This window comes from Anopheles maculipalpis, chromosome 2RL (assembly GCF_943734695.1).
Source record: "Anopheles maculipalpis chromosome 2RL, idAnoMacuDA_375_x, whole genome shotgun sequence".
NCBI classification, from domain to species: domain Eukaryota; kingdom Metazoa; phylum Arthropoda; class Insecta; order Diptera; family Culicidae; genus Anopheles; species Anopheles maculipalpis.
The window spans coordinates 35145480-35162956 of NC_064871.1; positions in this window are offsets into that span (position 1 = coordinate 35145480).

A 17477-nucleotide genomic window follows, 5' to 3' on the forward strand; every position below is an offset into this window, starting at 1 on the left:
AATGTTTTATAAAAGAATTGCATTGTCTGTTGGTTGTGACGTTTGATGCAATGTTGAGTTTGATTTTGCAGAAAGAATAACTAACTCCCGGGAAGGTTTTTATTGAACAGATTTAAAAGAACAATAATTTCTAACTAATCCTAACCAAGCTTTGAGCAGAACCGCTCCCTAAAGGCGTTTGCTAATGTTACTCACACTGCAGCAAATCTATACAACGGTTCGCAATAAATTTCCCTTTTCTATTATCAATCTTAACGCTGGAGCAAAAAAAAAATTCTTCAAGAGCCCATAAACAAAACCAAAGCACCGGCAAGAAGTGTTGCTACTGGAATAGGAAAAAAACGAAATCAAAATGCACACGGTACACGCCCGTTTCCCATTGCATTGTTTTTCACTTTTATGGCAGCCAATTATGTTACGGTACGCGGTAAAGGAACAATAAAAAAAAGCTCCGTTACAGCATAATCCCGTGCTGCTCGCTCGGGCATGCCAACTCTCCAAACCATACCAGACGCTTCTGATGATAGAGGGAAGGAGTTTTCTTTTAGCTCTCCGTTACATACATTTGTTGACTTTGGCTTGAGATTTTTTTTTATTTCTGCTCGCTCGTCGGTTTGCTCCGATTCAACCCTCGCAATAACGCGGTTGTATGTTGGCCACCGACCAGAGTGCATTTATCATCTTACAATTCTACCCACCATTGCTCGGTATCAGTGTACCAGGAAGAAATAACCATTGCACCGGTTGAAATATGTTTATGGTTTGGTAGATTCGGTACACGTGTGGCTATAAATTCCAACGAGCGTAGCACCTTCTTATGGTCAAATCGCTTTTGTGCTTTTGTGTACGATTTACTAGTAGTTCAATGGTTTTTTGTGTGTGTGTGTGTGTGTGTTGTATTTGATGGTGAAGCGGTAGAAAACACATAAAGCTTGAAATTAGTGTGTACACAAAGTCTCATACATGAAAGGTAAGAGAAAATTTGATTTTGTACCAAATTGTACTTAAAGTCGTAATGCACTGATTACATTATTTTTATTAACTTCTTGGGAAGCTGAATCTTGCTTAATATTATTCTACGTTTATACTGAGAGTAAGTTTTATTTATTTAGAACATTTTACAAGGAGAATGTGTGCTCAAAGTGGGGACTTTTTTAATTCTTGAAAAACGTCTTCCCGTATAACTGGAAGTTTGCTAATTAAGACATGAAAACAGGGCATGATGAAATATTATATTCATATATTAATATTCCAGGCAGCAAAAACATCCACAACCGAGCTCACCCGGAATACGAGGGAAATGTCTACCATCCAAATAGGATATAAGTTAAATGTGCTATAAAGCTAGATATAAGATTAGTATTTCAGGAATACGGTCGAGCCGTCATTACAAAATAATAAAAATTAAAAATTTAAAGCTCACTTAACTGGACTGTGTTTCTATAGTAGCAATTCAAGTCAAGTCTAGCAAAATGTCACATAAATGGGTAATCGTTCCTTGGCTGTAGTTGCACATATTCGATTCGAAAAACAACTAAAGTCTGATGACCTCAAGTATCTAAAAACTAACTAAATAATCTACCAAAAAATGCAATGTACAAAATTCCCCTTTTGTGGTTCAGTGAATCATAAAAGACTGGGCGCACACTTTCCCAAAAATACGAATATGGCTAATAAACACACAGTGTGCACGATAAATTTGACACTTGGCCGTTTCGTTTATAGTTCGTGATTGAGGTATCGTATCAGAACAAACGATACGTCATTCGAAAGCCACAAGTGCTTAGAAACAATGAAAAAAAATGTCGAGTGAACTTAATAAGTGGAACCCGCTGGAACTATGGAAGCGCATTACGGACACACAAACCGGGACATCAAGACGGCGGCGCAATGTGCATTAAACAAGGTCGCAAGGATATTCGCAAGCACGTTGAAACTTGCAACGGTGATTTTGAGGCTGTTGTACAACGGCAGAATCATACCTGGCGGTCGGATTGTTTACGGAACGACGAGTTCTTCGACATTTCTTCGAGCAGGGCCTGAGGCTGAACGCGGACGGCTATGTGAAGCTGCTGGACATGGTTGTCAAGCCCTTGATAACCAAAGTAGGCCGTTTGTGTGGCAACAAGATTCGGCACATTGTTATACGGCCGCCAAATCGCAAAAATGGCTTGAAGACAATTTTTACGACTTTATCACCCTCCCAGCTCCCTGGACCGCAATCCGACACAACAAAGCCGATTTGTCCTATCAGCGTATTTACCCCGTGTTAATCGATATTCAATAAACTAATGAGAGTGGACCGAGCGCAAGTAATTATGTTTCACGTGTCAAAGTGTGTCGCTATCGCTGGTATGTCCCGGTGCTTTATTTGACAAACCGTTGTTTGAACTGGAAAGTGATCGAAATTGTGTTTGTTCTGTATTTTCCAACACTTTTCTCGTCTCTATGATCTGTCTTTCGACATAAGTTCGTGTGTTTTTTCCTCCCACTGTCACTGGCACGAAAAACAACATTCGTACAACGCCACGCATCCCAATCGCAATCACTGAATTGGAACGCAAAATTGCCCATTTTTCGCATCAAAAAATGGCGCCCGTCACTCGATCAAGCAAAAATAGAAGGGACGATGAACACTTACAGCGCGGAGTAAAAACCACTCGCAAATATTAGCTCATTAGCGAAATGTTCAATCGGTTACGTAAGCTTCAATTTCCATTTTCCGACAGAAAAAAACCCTTTTCCGCATTGCCAACATTTACACCAGCGGCAGTTTTGGAACCTCCCGATGCTCGTACTTGTCGCGTACGTATGCTTTAGTGGGATGGTAAATTTAAAAGCATCACAAAACGAGCACAAAGTACAATTGTGGAGGGAATAAAAACAAAAAATTATTTACACAACCAGCGAGCCAACGACGAGCAGCGGTGGACCTTTCGCGCCACCGAACTTCATCCCTCGTCGCCACTGTGCCCCGCCACGGGTGTCGAAAAGGGACGTGATTTTGTCCCCCAACCGAGAGTGGGACCGGTTTTCCGCCGTATGTATAAATGAGTAGATGTAAGCGGCCCACCGCTTGGGCGCGTTCAGAAATGCATAAATTATCGCCAAAAAACAAAAAATCTTTGCCGCTCTTACGTCGTTGTTGTCATCATCGGCGTAGTCCGTGTCGTCCTCGGCGTCGTCGGGTGTTCTCCGTTTGTCTATTCTGCCTATACACTTTGTGCTTTGCCGTTCCTTTCCCTAGCGATTCCGTTGCGATCCCTTCCACCGTTCCATATTCCCCAGTCTGACCCCCTTGCGCACGCTCGGTTGTGCGAGGCGTGCTTTAAGTCGCCGCTATCAAAACGCGAGCACGCGAGATGGAGCACGTGAAGGGAAAACGTTTAGGATTAAATATTCAGCGTCAGCGTATAGTCAGATTCAGACCTTTAAAGTAATACCGTGGCACACATAAGTACGCCACATTACAGCAAGGCAGCGGTTCAAGTGAGGTTATGTGCGATTGCCAAGAAATCGGTACAGAAGTTTTTGGGTTTAAAATTTTTAACAGGTTCACCGGTGCTTGTGAATCGTTCCTAGTTGTGTAAGCGGAGCAACAAATTGAGGAGGAGGCTATTTTTAAGCATTTTATTCGTTGCTTGGTAACACGTTGGGAGGATGTCGGTTTTTGGGTGGAATCGAATAGCGAAATCGGTACATTTACGATAAATCTGCAAGTGATTACAATATGAATGTTGTCTCAAATCAACAGAAACTGTAGATAGAAATAATAAAGACGAAGCAATTAGAAGTCTTAAGACAGTTCTCAATTAAAATCATTTTAGAAAGACTCAGAAACAGACTTGCTTTAACAGTTTGTTACTGAATTGTGGTAACGATATTATTCAACAAAATCATTTTTAAGGTTTTCCGTATTTTTTTAAGGAAAATCCCGCAGCAATTTGATCACATTCCATACAAAAAGATTCCTTTTAAGTTGGAAGGGTACGTCAAGGTCGGCTTCAACAGTTAGAGCTTGAAGCAATAGGTTTCTAACTGGAACTTTATGCTTTGGATGTATGAAGGACCAATTATTACCCATTGTTCATATGACAATATTACTTATCAGGTGCTACAACCGCTTTGCGGTCTTGGTCTGTCGCAGCAGAATCCGGAACTGCTCACGGTCCCGCGCCGTCGTCCGCCAATCCGTTATCCCGGCCTTGATGGCGGATGATTCTACGCCAACATCCTCTCACCTCAATCTGGGCCTACCACGTCTCCTGTGTCCGTGTGGAATGCCTAAAAGGACTCTCTGGGCTAGGATGCACGACGCTGAGTTCGCCATACAGTTCGTACAGCTCGTCGTTGTAGCGGCTCCTCCATTGTCCTTTCACACATACGGGGCTTCGTCTGTTTTGGACAGGGCCGCCATGTCTCAGAGGCGTATGTGAGTACTGGGACTATAAAGGTACGATACAGTCCCAGCTTCGACCGTCGCGACAGGTTTTTTGAGGTGAGATAATGATATTACAATATACTTTTGAAAAATGTCTTTATACGGCAGAAAAGGATTCAAATTCCATCCGCACTGTTCCCCCTAAGAAAGGAATTACTATCCAGCAACGTGATATCAGCGAAGTCTAATAAGCCATTAGATAGTTGGCGTGACCTAAAAGGCCGTTAAGTCAAGCAGAAGAAGAATGTGAAGAGATTTGCATTTTTTCTATTAGACTTTGACTTCAATAACAAAACTCTAAAGAACGTGAAACAAATTTCATACTGTTAAAGTCCAGTACGAATTATAATAAAATCTCTTCCATTAGGTTCTCATAAGGCGATATACAGGCCCGTAATAAGAAGCTAACATTTTGAGCTGGAACAGACTTAAAAAAATCAAAATTTATCAAAACCACAGTTTGAGACAAATTTATTCAATTTTGAGTCTCAAACGAAGTTGTTATGAGCCATTCAAACAGCAATCCCGATCCCAATCAAGCAGTGAGTCGTAAGAGCGAAGTCAAACTAGAGAGCTTGACATAGTTTAATTTGAATTCGTGTTTGAATTCGAGTTTGATTTAGTGTGCATATCAAAACAATTACCTAAAGCTACGATTATGAGCGCAAATATTGCAGCGGCCAATAAAGGCAACAATAACTTACATCCGCCGTAACGAGAACAATTGACACTAATAGAAGCACTCGTCCACCAAGTTATGAATGTCAACTGCGTACGTGTGTGTGTTTCTATTGTCCTGCACTGTATAATAAAAGCATTACACCTAATTAGTATACACCACCGGTTGTTGTAACCCTCAACACTAATCAACTTAAAAGTATTCGGCTTCTAATTCACTTGACTTAATTAGAACCGGTCAAGAGATTACTTTGTCCGTCGAGCGTCAACTCCATCATAACCGGCAGACAATGCCCGCTCATCTCGGGCAGCTCACGCTCGTCGGACAAGAATGACAAATTATTATGATAAATGGCAACTCCCGGGCCACAAAGCCCACTGCCAATTGCATTTGGAACGGAATCAAATTGTGCTCACTAGCTGGCAGCCGTGCCTTCTGCTATGAAATAACCATCAACCGGAAGGAAGCGTACGACGACACACACGCACACGATGTTAACGACAACATTGGACAAACATTTCAAGACAAGCAACCACAAGCTCTGAGCCTGCCGCGATCGATAATGTGAGCCATGCTGTAACGGTGGGTGGACGGGAACGGGGTGAATGTTTTTTGATGGGGTGAACCTTCCTAAGTAGCGGTTCCGTAGTAATAAACGAACGACTAGCAGCTTATGGTGCAGGGTTTATGATTGGACAAACCCGTTCGCAATAATCACCATCCCGTACCGTGCCGCTGACGGCACAAGTACGGCTCCGTCAGGAACGTAAAAATAACGGACTGGTTGTTACCAACTTTGCAAAGCCTATGTTAAACTCCGTCCGATATACTCCCCATCGCAAGGATGTCCCTGAGTAACACACGCTGGTACTCCATTTTCTATTGACTTTCCTGGCACTGCTGCCATCCACAGTTCCAAGAGTTCCAGTAAATTGTGCTCACCAATACAGCCACACAAGCACACCCCAAACACAGGCATGTGTGTCCCCAACCCTCGAGCTTAGCAGAGAGCGTTGGGAAGTTTCAAAGGATTTCGCTTTATGTATGAAATACACTCCGCCGCACGGCACATGCAAACATTAAGCCGGGAAATGTTGCATTTTAGGAAAAGGTAATTATTTGCCCCCAATGGTTGTGGGCTGTGAGGTGAGAGAATATTGATCATCATCAGCAAACGGGGCTCTCAAAAGCTAGCCCCAACCCAGCGCTAACCCATTGTTTGCTGGAGCAGTACAAGTGCAAGTGGTGCGCATGTCCGGAACGCGCACACGGGACACACAGCGACAACGATGACACATTCGTCGTTTCCACTTGGTTGGCCACCCATACACCGGCATCGAGGAAGAAATTCACAGTGAGCACTGGGCGGGCGGGCGGGCGGCGTGTGTAAATCAAGCGAGCGAAACGGAAATCGTGAATCGGAAATGGAAATGTTCGCTCGTTTGCGAACCGACACGGAAAACTGGCCGTATTAATTATGTGCTGGTGCCATCTTTTACGATCCACCGCCCCGCAGCCTTCCCTACTCGGGAACAACTTTTGCCGTTGTTTATATTAATGTCCTTCGCACACACAGTGTGGGAATTTGCATAACGCAATCAAGCTTCAAAATTAAAAGCGGCCTCGGAAGTGGATTTATGGATTTGGAAAATGTTGTTTCACCAAATTTCTGCATTACAATATCATAACTCGTGCTTTTACTGACTCGTTCCGATTGCCGTTGCACATCTTAGTTGTAATTGCTTCAATTCAAATGATGCTTATTTGAAAATTGCACTATGACACCAACAGCTAATATAAATATATGGAAAATTGTAATTAAACCAATTAAACTGGACCTTCCCACCTAGTAAGTCTAGTATTTCTGGCTTCCATGACTTCCCACGTAAGGGTTATAGTCCGAATGGAATTCGAGATCGATTCCTTCCGTGTAAAGGTAGACACAGCTACCGACTTGGCCGCCTTGTTAACCTCGGTTAACAAGGTAAAAGGCGTTTATTGCGTAAGACAATCGATAGTAATACACAAAAACCATTTTAACCGTTTGAAGTTAACACTTATTTAATTATGATTATCCTGTAAAATCGATGATATAAATATCCTTTAAATATAGAATTTTTTATTTACTTTCTTTCGTCCTTCCTTTTTTTTTTTAAAGACCTCCGAGGACATGCAAGTAATTTAAAGGCTTTCCTATTGACCAAATCTGCCAACTAAGCCACTAATAAGGCAAATTTGTATTGGATTTTTATTCCTTTGACAATGCTTACTAAGGAAATTTGGCAATAGGGTTAAGAAACTTATCAAAACCACGTAGTTGGCTGGTCAATCCTTCCTACGGAGGAACGGTCCGTATGGGATTTGAACGCCGGTTACTTTAAGAACTAATATTAAGCAATTTCAATTCGACACATGTAAGGCACTCTGTGAAAGTGAGAAGTAAACCATTATTATAGATACGAATTTTTGTTAAATCTATTACGAAAGATTTATTTTTATTAATGTTCATTGTTTCGGTCACACATGGTGTTGACAATACGGCAACGTATCGTGATATTTAATAATAAATAAATAAATAAATATTCCAAAGTATTGTAAAAGTATAAGCAGCGTCTGAGCTTTCTGCCACTATTGAGTATTTCTTCAGGAATTACCAAACTATTTTAAGAGAATCTAAAATCCAAAAATTTTATTTATTTTTGGATTTTAGACGGCTCTAATAAAATCTACAAATATTGAAGCTATAAATGCAGCTTTCAAAACATCTGTTTTATAAGAATGTTCGAAGTTCAACTTAAACTTTCTCTTGTCGTATGATTGAAAGAGTGTTGAATGAAAGTTTATCTGAAATACTGAGAAATGTGCTTAACATTTTTCGTGGTGCTTTCCTTTTAAAACTACTATCAAAAACCCATAATAATAAAAAGCTAAGAATCATAAACCTAATCGAAATATATTGTCACATTTAGCCACGCACAGCGCGGTGGAAACTTTCGGTCAACGTTACACCGATCTAATTAAATTATCTTCACACCACAATGAAAGCAGGGGCAATAACAAAAAAAAAACGTTGTTTAGAATTTAGAAGCCAAAATTAAAAAAAAGGGCTCGCATCTCACAGTTGAAAAAACTAACCCTGAATTTACTCTACTAAACCTGTTGCCAGACCAAACATCGATTGGTAGAATTTATTAAACATTTATCATTCATTCATCATTCAGCGTGAGCATTTATTGAGGGTTTTGCGGTTTCGGCCATGCAACGCACAGCATGCTGACTGACCCACATCATTCATTTTCCATCCACCACACACCCCCCCCCCCCCCCCCCCCCCGCTCCTCTTCACGTCACCTCCCTTTTGCCATGCTTTTAGGTGGTTTAGATAAGTGTTAAACCGATTGTGCATAATATAAGACGTCGCGAAGTATTATTGGAATGGTTGTAAAATGACCAGCACCAGATGGAAATTGAACTAATTCCATCTACTAATGCTTTTCCAAAAGTATTTTTCCATTAAACAATCGTTGAATCGTTGTGTAATACTTAACTATCAATATAAGTATTCAAAAAAAAAAACACAAAACCCGTTGCTGTAAGGAAACGTGCGTGGGTTTATTCGTACTGCACAATTAAAATCCCATAAGTAAGTTAAGTGTTGAAACATCGTGTTTGATACAGATCAATAAATAGACACAGTTTGCCCATGTCACCAACCCATTGATTCTCATTCGCGTTGACCCTTCTTGCGTAACATCCTTTTCACCATTCCCCTCCGGCACGTGTGTTTACTTAAAGTAAATTGAACCATGCACACAAGCAGAGCAAATACGAGCAAGGCTGGTGATTGTTTGATCATTTTACAAAAAAATACATCCATTAACCATTGATACACCGTTTTTCGTGTGCTATCGCTAATCAAACGAACAAATTGTTTTTAAACGGTGTTTTCATTTCAAAGGGATCGGTTCCGGACTGAATTGAAATGAGAATAGCATGCAAAAACCGCCGAAAAAATGGAGTAAATTAATTTTGTAATACCATTTACGGTAGGGTTTTTAAACACACTAAGCAAAAGGAAAGCCAACAATCAAAATAGGCCTGGATAACAACCACTCATCCACAACCGAGTAGGCCATGGATAAGGCAAAGAATAGCAAGTAAATGCCTCATCATTATGTTTATACAATTTAGTCATCACAAGCGGTGTTGACAATACGGCATTGCACGGTCATAATTAATTATAAATAAATAAATAAGGAAATAAGTAAATGGGAGCAAAATTTTGCCAAATTATTTTATTTACTTATTATGAAGTGTGTCAGTACGTCGCCGTATTGGCAACAAATTATTTTAACTATGCTTTATGCTATTTTTATGCTATCTAGTGCCGAAAGTTAAAGGATTTCATAGAGGATTTTAGAGTAAATTACTTTTTACATTTCTTTGGCGGGCGTTTACTAACCCAAAACTGCAGTTGTTACCAACTTCTTGTTAGTGCCTGGAACTAGAACTATAGGCTGATACAATAATCAATGTCTTAGTTTAATGATGCATGCCTGGGATAAGACAAACGACAGGGAGTAAATGCCTTGTGACATTTTTTGTAAAAATAAATCCTGTTTCTAAAGTAGTCATCACAAGCGGTGTCATACTAAAATAAATAATACCCTTTAAAGAGAATGTATTCTAATTTAACGTGGTATGGTTTAGTCTGACATAAATAGCACAACCAAATCATGAAAATCATGGGAAAAATAATGGACTAAACGGACATGTATGTCCTCTATCAACAACGCTCGGACGAAATACGACGTAGCTCTTCAGTAAAGTGTTCACATCCTAATGAATTTATTACAGAATAAGTCCCAATAACATTGAAACACAAATACCTGCGGCAAATCGAATTTACTGATTGATCTTCTTTCTGCACAATATATCCATTAAACAACTACACTTTCCGTTTAAGCACAATTGAAATAATTGCCACCCTTTTTCAAATAGCAAATAACTTCAACATAAATATAACTATTTTTAGAATAAAAACACAAATCTATTTCTAGCCCAATTTCGCACAAAATTCGAGAGTTTGTTGCGAAGAGTTAGCTAAAAGTGTATCTGTTTGTCTGTATTTATACAACATTTAAGCCGTCGCTAGAATGCGTTACATCAAACCGAAATTATTCACACACAACAATCTGAACAAAACAGTTAATTATTGCTTTAGTAATTTTGAATGTAATTCCGGCACATACAAACACTCAAACAGTCACGAAACGATGAAACTTTAATTTAATTACATTAACACCCGTTTTTCTAACGCCAACACTTAGCCACCGGTTGTCGTGTGATATCATCTCACAATTGTAGATTATGTTTTCTCAAATATCACTTTAATCCTGAGCACAACTTTGCGATAGGTACAGAGGATCGTACGTCACCAAACAAACATCGTCCCCTTTAGCGAAGGTTCACACATATTTCACCCGCGGTTTGGCACGGCGTGTCAAACACTAACACGGTCACGCGTTGCATTCGGAGTGAAATTTAAATGAAATTCTGTCCACAACAATGCTCGTCCGGAAACGTCAAATCCGATCCGCGCCAAACCGTCAGCACAGCTCGCATCGATCGATCGACCAGTCTGTATCGTGCGGAACCAATACACCTTCACACCGTGTAGGGATGGGGGGGGGGACGCCCGGTCCTGTACGGCGGGGCCCTTTACTACACAATAGAAGGATACGCAGGCGCACCAGCGCACTGATTGTAGTGGCGCTTTCGTTTGAGGATGCAAATAATTTCACTATTCTCAAATCGGATTCGCAGCTCGTTTTGTTTTATTTTGCGTCACACAATCACGGTTTAGATTTTCGGAACGGATCGGTTGCACAGCATGAATTGATACACGGATAACACTAATACGCACATCCGCGTGCGTAACACACGTACCCGTTTCGTTATCACTCGAGCTGGAATTTTAAACAAAACCGAACCGAGTTCTTCGCCTGCAACACGGAACGTTGTGGTCACTGAGAGCAAAGCAAGACGTGACACCACATTCCGGCACTGGGTAGCGTTCGCAAGAGCCGTCACTGTCAACAAACCAGCAGCATCCATATTTAAGATTGTTCCCACGCTAAGCAAGGTGCGATTGCTGTCGTCCGTACCCACTGTGTACGCATCTTACGCGTGTGTTCGCTCCTTAGACGATCAGGATTTGGGGCAACGAGTACAACAACAACAAAAACACACACAACATACACGCACACACGCGCACAATTCGTGTGTAGCAAGGTGAAATCCGTGCGACGACAACGGCAATCCCCGAAACTTCAATCCAAACCCGATAACACGATTGTTGCAACTGAATGTAATTTTCCGCGTTTGTATGAGGCGTACCGCAGCAGTTCAGCACAACACAAAAACACAACCAAGCAAGAACCGATGGGCGCTGGACAGGGAAAGGAAGGGCAAGTGCGGGGAGGGTGAAGAAGAATCCCGGCAGGACATTCACACATCCAGACGGCAGAACAAAACACACCACGCGCCATGGTGAAACGTGGGGAAACGTGCCCACCCAAGAGGAGGAGAAGGAGAGGGGGAATATTGAGGGGTGGTCCCGGAACGTTTCTAAAATCGGATGGAGGGGTGAAGAATTGAACTGAATGATTGGTCGGAAAAACGGTAGCGGGAAAAACCATGGGACGAGAAGTGAGCAAGAGAGAAAGAGAGCGCGAGAGAACAAGGGAAGAGAGCAAACTATTTCCTTCCAGCGTTAGCCTGAACGGACGACGGAGGGAAGAAAAGTAGAGCTGTTCGTTGGAAAAGGACGAAATACACTTCTAAAAATATATTGTCCTTTCCCTTCCCCCTCCCCCCCCCCCCACCTTCCTCCCTTCCTCACCCCCTTAACCAGTAACAAATCCTTGACTGCGCCACACTTCACGCTTCAAAATGACGCACCAGAACTACAATAGATGCCCCTAAACGTGGACGGATTGAAAGCTTCATCTGGAATTAAACGTGGATCGCCCCAAAAACAAATGTTAAAAGACCGTGTTCCGAAAAAGGATGCAAGAGAATAGTTTTCCCACCCAACATCTCTCCCATCAGCACCTGTTTGCCTCCCTTCCCCCTTCCCCCCGCTCCCCCTCTGCCAATCGTTTGTCGAAACAATGCGTGCAAGTGAGAGAAGGAAATTGAAGTCCTTTTCTTATCCTTTTTATTAGTATAGCAAGCGGCAACAATCAAAGAAGAGCGTGAGGAGGAGTATACTTTCCACCTGATTTTCCACGATTCACTGCCAACCTTTCCAACCTGCTTCTCCATCCCTCACTCGTGCAGTTGCGCATGCAAAACAGGTTTGGGTAGCAAAATATTTATAAGTAGGCGTTGCCAAAGGATCTCCATCCCGACTGTGTGGGGCGAAGCGTTGTGACTAGCTGTGCTGCTCTAATCGCTTGCGAGAGGATGCGTGTTTTGAAGCCTTTCGCTTAAACCAATGTTTGTAAGGTACGAGAGTGAGAGAGCAAACCGGAGAAGGGTTTGGTTAAGGATTCTTTGCCTTTTTGTGTGCGCATGCGTCACACGAAGGTGTACGACAGGACAATCCGCCACAACTCCAACTCGTTCCCGTATCCTGAGAGATTTCCACACGCACACCTACACATCCCACCCTACCACCCTCCGGTCAGTTTGAGCGCGATGGCGCCAACAAAACCTCCTTTTGTGTGTCGCCCGTTACGGCCACATACATGCCGGAGGTTCGATCGCGCGAATCGCCGTCAAACATCAAAACGGACATTCGGCGTGCGGACTCTGGCACGGAAAATGGAAAGCCAAACCGAATACACCGGGACAGACAGCGGAGGAGAACGACGAGCGCGTGGGACAAATAAAACGATACACACAACCCGGACACCCGGAATATCACCGGAAAGCAAGCGACAGCGACTTTCGGGGGAGCTGCAGAAACGGGGGTAGCAAATCTGTTCTCGATTCCTCCCTTATGCTTCACATCACAATATCAATGGCACCAGTGGTGAATCGGTTCAGTCGGGCGTAGGAAAAACGTGGAAATGAAATGAGATGACAAAATGATTGGTCCGAATGCATATTTCAAATCTTATGCTAATGAAAAATAAAATCGTGAAATCTAGCCGTACCGGTGCCCCGTCGTCGGACGCCATTATGGGTGCCATCCGCGCTTTCTCTCTCTCTCTCTCGCTATTGCGTACCATCCAACGAAAAAAGGTAGCCCCAGCACGAATAATACCGGGCAGAAAGGTTGCCGTTGCTGTTGAAAATGAAGCAAACGAGTGAAAATTGGATCCGACGACCATCGTCCGTCACAGATGACCGGTAACCGGTGCCAGCTAGAGCGAAGTTTCGCAGGACTTCAGGACTCACACGTTTTGTTGGAACGTTGTCGAACGTCGAACCATTATTTTGCGAGATCCATACCATTCCGACGGCACTAGCCGGAGGTCCTCGAATCTTCTGCCCTGAATGTTTATCCTATATCCTCGAAATTGGAGTGTTTTTTTCTGCAAATGGCGAATAGAAATTCCATTGAATCGTTTAGTGGAAACAAATGCCGACGGGTTGCCGTGGAAAAAGGAAATGAGATACTTCCGAGAATGGGTTCTGCTTCATGGTGAATTTGAAAAAAAAAAACTATCCAAAAAGCGTTCGATGGTGTCTTTGTCTTTTTGCTGTTCTTTTGATGTTGAATACGGATTACGGAAGAACGTTTTAAAAGATTAGAAAAAAAAATCACGAATGTTGTTAATCAAAAGAACATGGGAAAGGGAATGTCTATTTAATTCATTCAAGCTTTCAGGAAGCGGATCTGTAGTCACAAAATGAGAAGAAATTGCTATGCTTCAGCGTTGGCCAGTTTCGCTATAAGAATTAAAGGCCTACAAATAAATTGCAAATGTTAGAAAATCTATAAAGTTTAAGAAACAAACAAACAGTTGTGTCGAGTTGTTACCAAAAACATAAAATTGTTTGGAAATCTTTATCACAAAACAACAACAGAAAATATCCCTCAGAAAACAAAGTTGTGACGGGCAGTGAAAAGTAGCAAGAGCCTGGAAGGACCCGTCAAGACTAGAAAGCGTTTTCCAGCATCGTAAATTTTCATATTTCATGCACCGGCAGCAGAGCGTGTGAGAGAGTGAGGTCGGTGGTCGACGCTTGCGGTTAAACGGTTGATGACACCCGACACCGATATGCTTTAGATGATAGTTTGGCCCTTTTTTTTTCGTCGTCGACGTCGTCGTCGTCGTCGTCGTCATGCTACTGCTAAACATCCTCTTGCTTCTGCTCCAACTCCGGTTGGAGAGGTAGCACGGGCCAAATCTTGCCACCGAAAAAAGAAAAGCCAAACGACAACAAACCTAACCTATGCATCTCACGGTTGGTGGTCATGTGCAAGAGAAAACACGTGTCTCGTTAGGATCTAGCTAGGGCGTACCGTGCCGTGCGTGAACTGAACTGTTGCAGATGTAAAGGAAAAAAACTCACGAACCAGATGCTGCTTCTAGCTTTCTAGGCGAAGAAGAAACGCCAACCAAAGCCACGAGCTAAAGTTTGACGGAAAGTATTCCCCCTTTATGATGGTTCAGATTTTCTCCCGTTTCGATCGAAGAGATCATCTGCTTCGAGAAGGCAGATATACGTCAGCACACAGTCTAGTGACGTCTGTTTAATAAAAACGCAGCTTACAATGAATTGTTTGCACCAAGCCAGCTAATTACCAAGGATACTACGCCTATATGGAAGGATACGCTTATCACAGCCACATAATAAATAATCGAACGAACATTATCACCACCATTGCCCCATTCACTGTGAACGGGTTTGGCATGATTAGCACTCCCGCCGCTTACTTACTTATCTTCCCACCAGTTCGCCTGGTGCAGAAAAGTGCCACCACCACCACCACCGCCACCAACACACGGCACACTTCCGCTTTCCTTTGGTTCCCGATAAAATTCGCACGTGAAGAAAGTTGTTCCATCACAGATAATGTTCGATCATTTGCCGTGTGTCTTAGTGCCGATAAGGCCACAAGCATCACTCAACTGGGAAATTACCGCCGCGCAACCAGAACCGCTCTATGAAATTTGCCTGAATTTTTAATCGACCCCATATTGCCACACGGGCACACTTTCCTTTCGGTAGACGAGATTTCTTCGTGGGAACGATACTGCCGTCGTCATCGTCTTCTTGCGACGGTTGTTGTTAACCTTATCCTTGCCGATCTATCTACCCGTCGGTAATACGCTAGTAACTGACAATCTTGCCCTGTCTTTGTTTTGTGACACATAACTGGAAACTTCTGACGGTGGTAGTTGATTCGCGAAACACTTTTAAACCATATTTTCCACCAACCAATAAAATCCGCTTTCGATATTTACCGGAAACCGTATCTTCCGGACACTAGGAACGAATTTTTCCTTTACCGACGGCTGTCGATCTACCACTGTCACTGCCAAATTGCACGGTCGATGGAAATGTGTACTTAGTACGGTGACACTTTACAACCGCGGGAATCACAAGTTGATGTAAAACGGCTACCAAAAAGCTCGATGTTCGTTCAGATTTATCGATTTTGTGTTCTTTTTTTTAGTAGGTTTTCTACGTTCGAGTTTCAGGTGAAAAGTCCATAGGGGTGCCTCGTATATTTGTAGGCATATATGATGGCCTCATTTGACTTACACCACGCGGTACTTAGACGGCTGGTACGGTCGCAATATATGAACCTCACTCCTCCTCCTTCACTGCGAGATGTCCTTAGAACGCTTTTCCCCTGCTTGTGCAATGGCGAACACTCTATTGGTGTTGTGTGGCATTACTTCCCCTCCAAAATTGTCACTGTATTGGTGTTGTCTTTGCTGCAAAGTACAGTGATACTCGAACGCAGCGCTACACCGAGCATCTACCAGTCGAATATTTGCAATCATGTTTTCGAATTAAAATTCAAAACCATAAGAAGTGCTCTGTGGAAATCCGAAACGGCGCTTCACGTGAGAGGACTAGGGCTCAATTCCCATCCAGATCGTTCCCCCGTAGCGTGGAAAGACTATCCATCTACGTGGTATCTATCAGCAAGGCTAGTAAGCCATTAGATGGCCGGCATGACCTCGATGGTCTTTAAGCCAAGAAGAAGAACCATTTTTGGATTCAAAAATTTCAGGAGCTACTAGGGTGCGGTCCACTATAAGGGATAGAACTGTCGTCTGCTGATCAAAAATTTCTGACTGTTTGACCTGTTAAGATACCGTCCTCGATATTGATCGATTATCGAATCGCCGTCCACCTCGTCTTCGTCCAACGAATCGCCTCTACCTATCTGTACACTTTATCTACGTAAATGAGTATTTCTTTTTTGGCGAATTTTCGCTGCGTTTAAATAAAGCGGTTATTAAAAGGTCTCTCCCACCAACCCCTGTGGTCTTCAGAGGTCCAACGCGTCCTAGTCGCGTTTTACACTTCGATCCTGGGATCACCGGTACGACATTAAGTCTAGATGAGGCACGATAGTTGGGCTGCCTCTTCTTGATCAACGTCTTGAGCAGGTAGGACACATATTTCTTAAACGGCAGCATCGATTATCTAGCGCTACTGCCTTTCATTTAGTGGTACATGCCTCCAGATCGCTTCGGACTCGGTCAATAATGGCAATTACCAAACCATGGGTTTCTCTATTGACTCAAGCGACCAAATTTTATGCATCGAAATTTTTACGCTGTTTGTGATGTCTCCGAGTCTAGGATTTCTTCTGGCGAGTTCATAAATCATGTCAATGTCCAGTAAAGTCCCCTAGAAAGCTAGAACCGAATGGACAACCAACCGCCCCTGACATAGCCATGCCTCTATGCGTCATGCCTCCGTAAATCATCATTTGTTAACATCTTAAGTCAATCAATTCTCTAACAAACATAAAAAAATTGCTTAGAATTCTATATATTTTTCAAATTAATATTCTGTTTTACAATTACCTTATACACTATCGAAGGTTTATCGCCTGTACTGTTAGGAAAGTTTTGCAACAAACAAACATTTGCCTTCTTTTACACAGTGTCTAGTGTAAACAGTGAGAGCTAAACTGATGGCAAATCTCAAACTCAATTATGCCTTTCCGAGAAACAAAAAAAATATCCAACCTATGATAAGCCCTATCCATCAGTGAGGAAAAAATTTACTGTACTGTACTCTTATCCGGCCCATCCGAAGATTTGTGAAGGGTTGATTCATTTACAATGGAAAGAAAAAAAAACAATTGCTACTTAACATTTGTCTGTAGTATTATAAAATTTTGCTGTACAAATAACGCACTGCACTGCA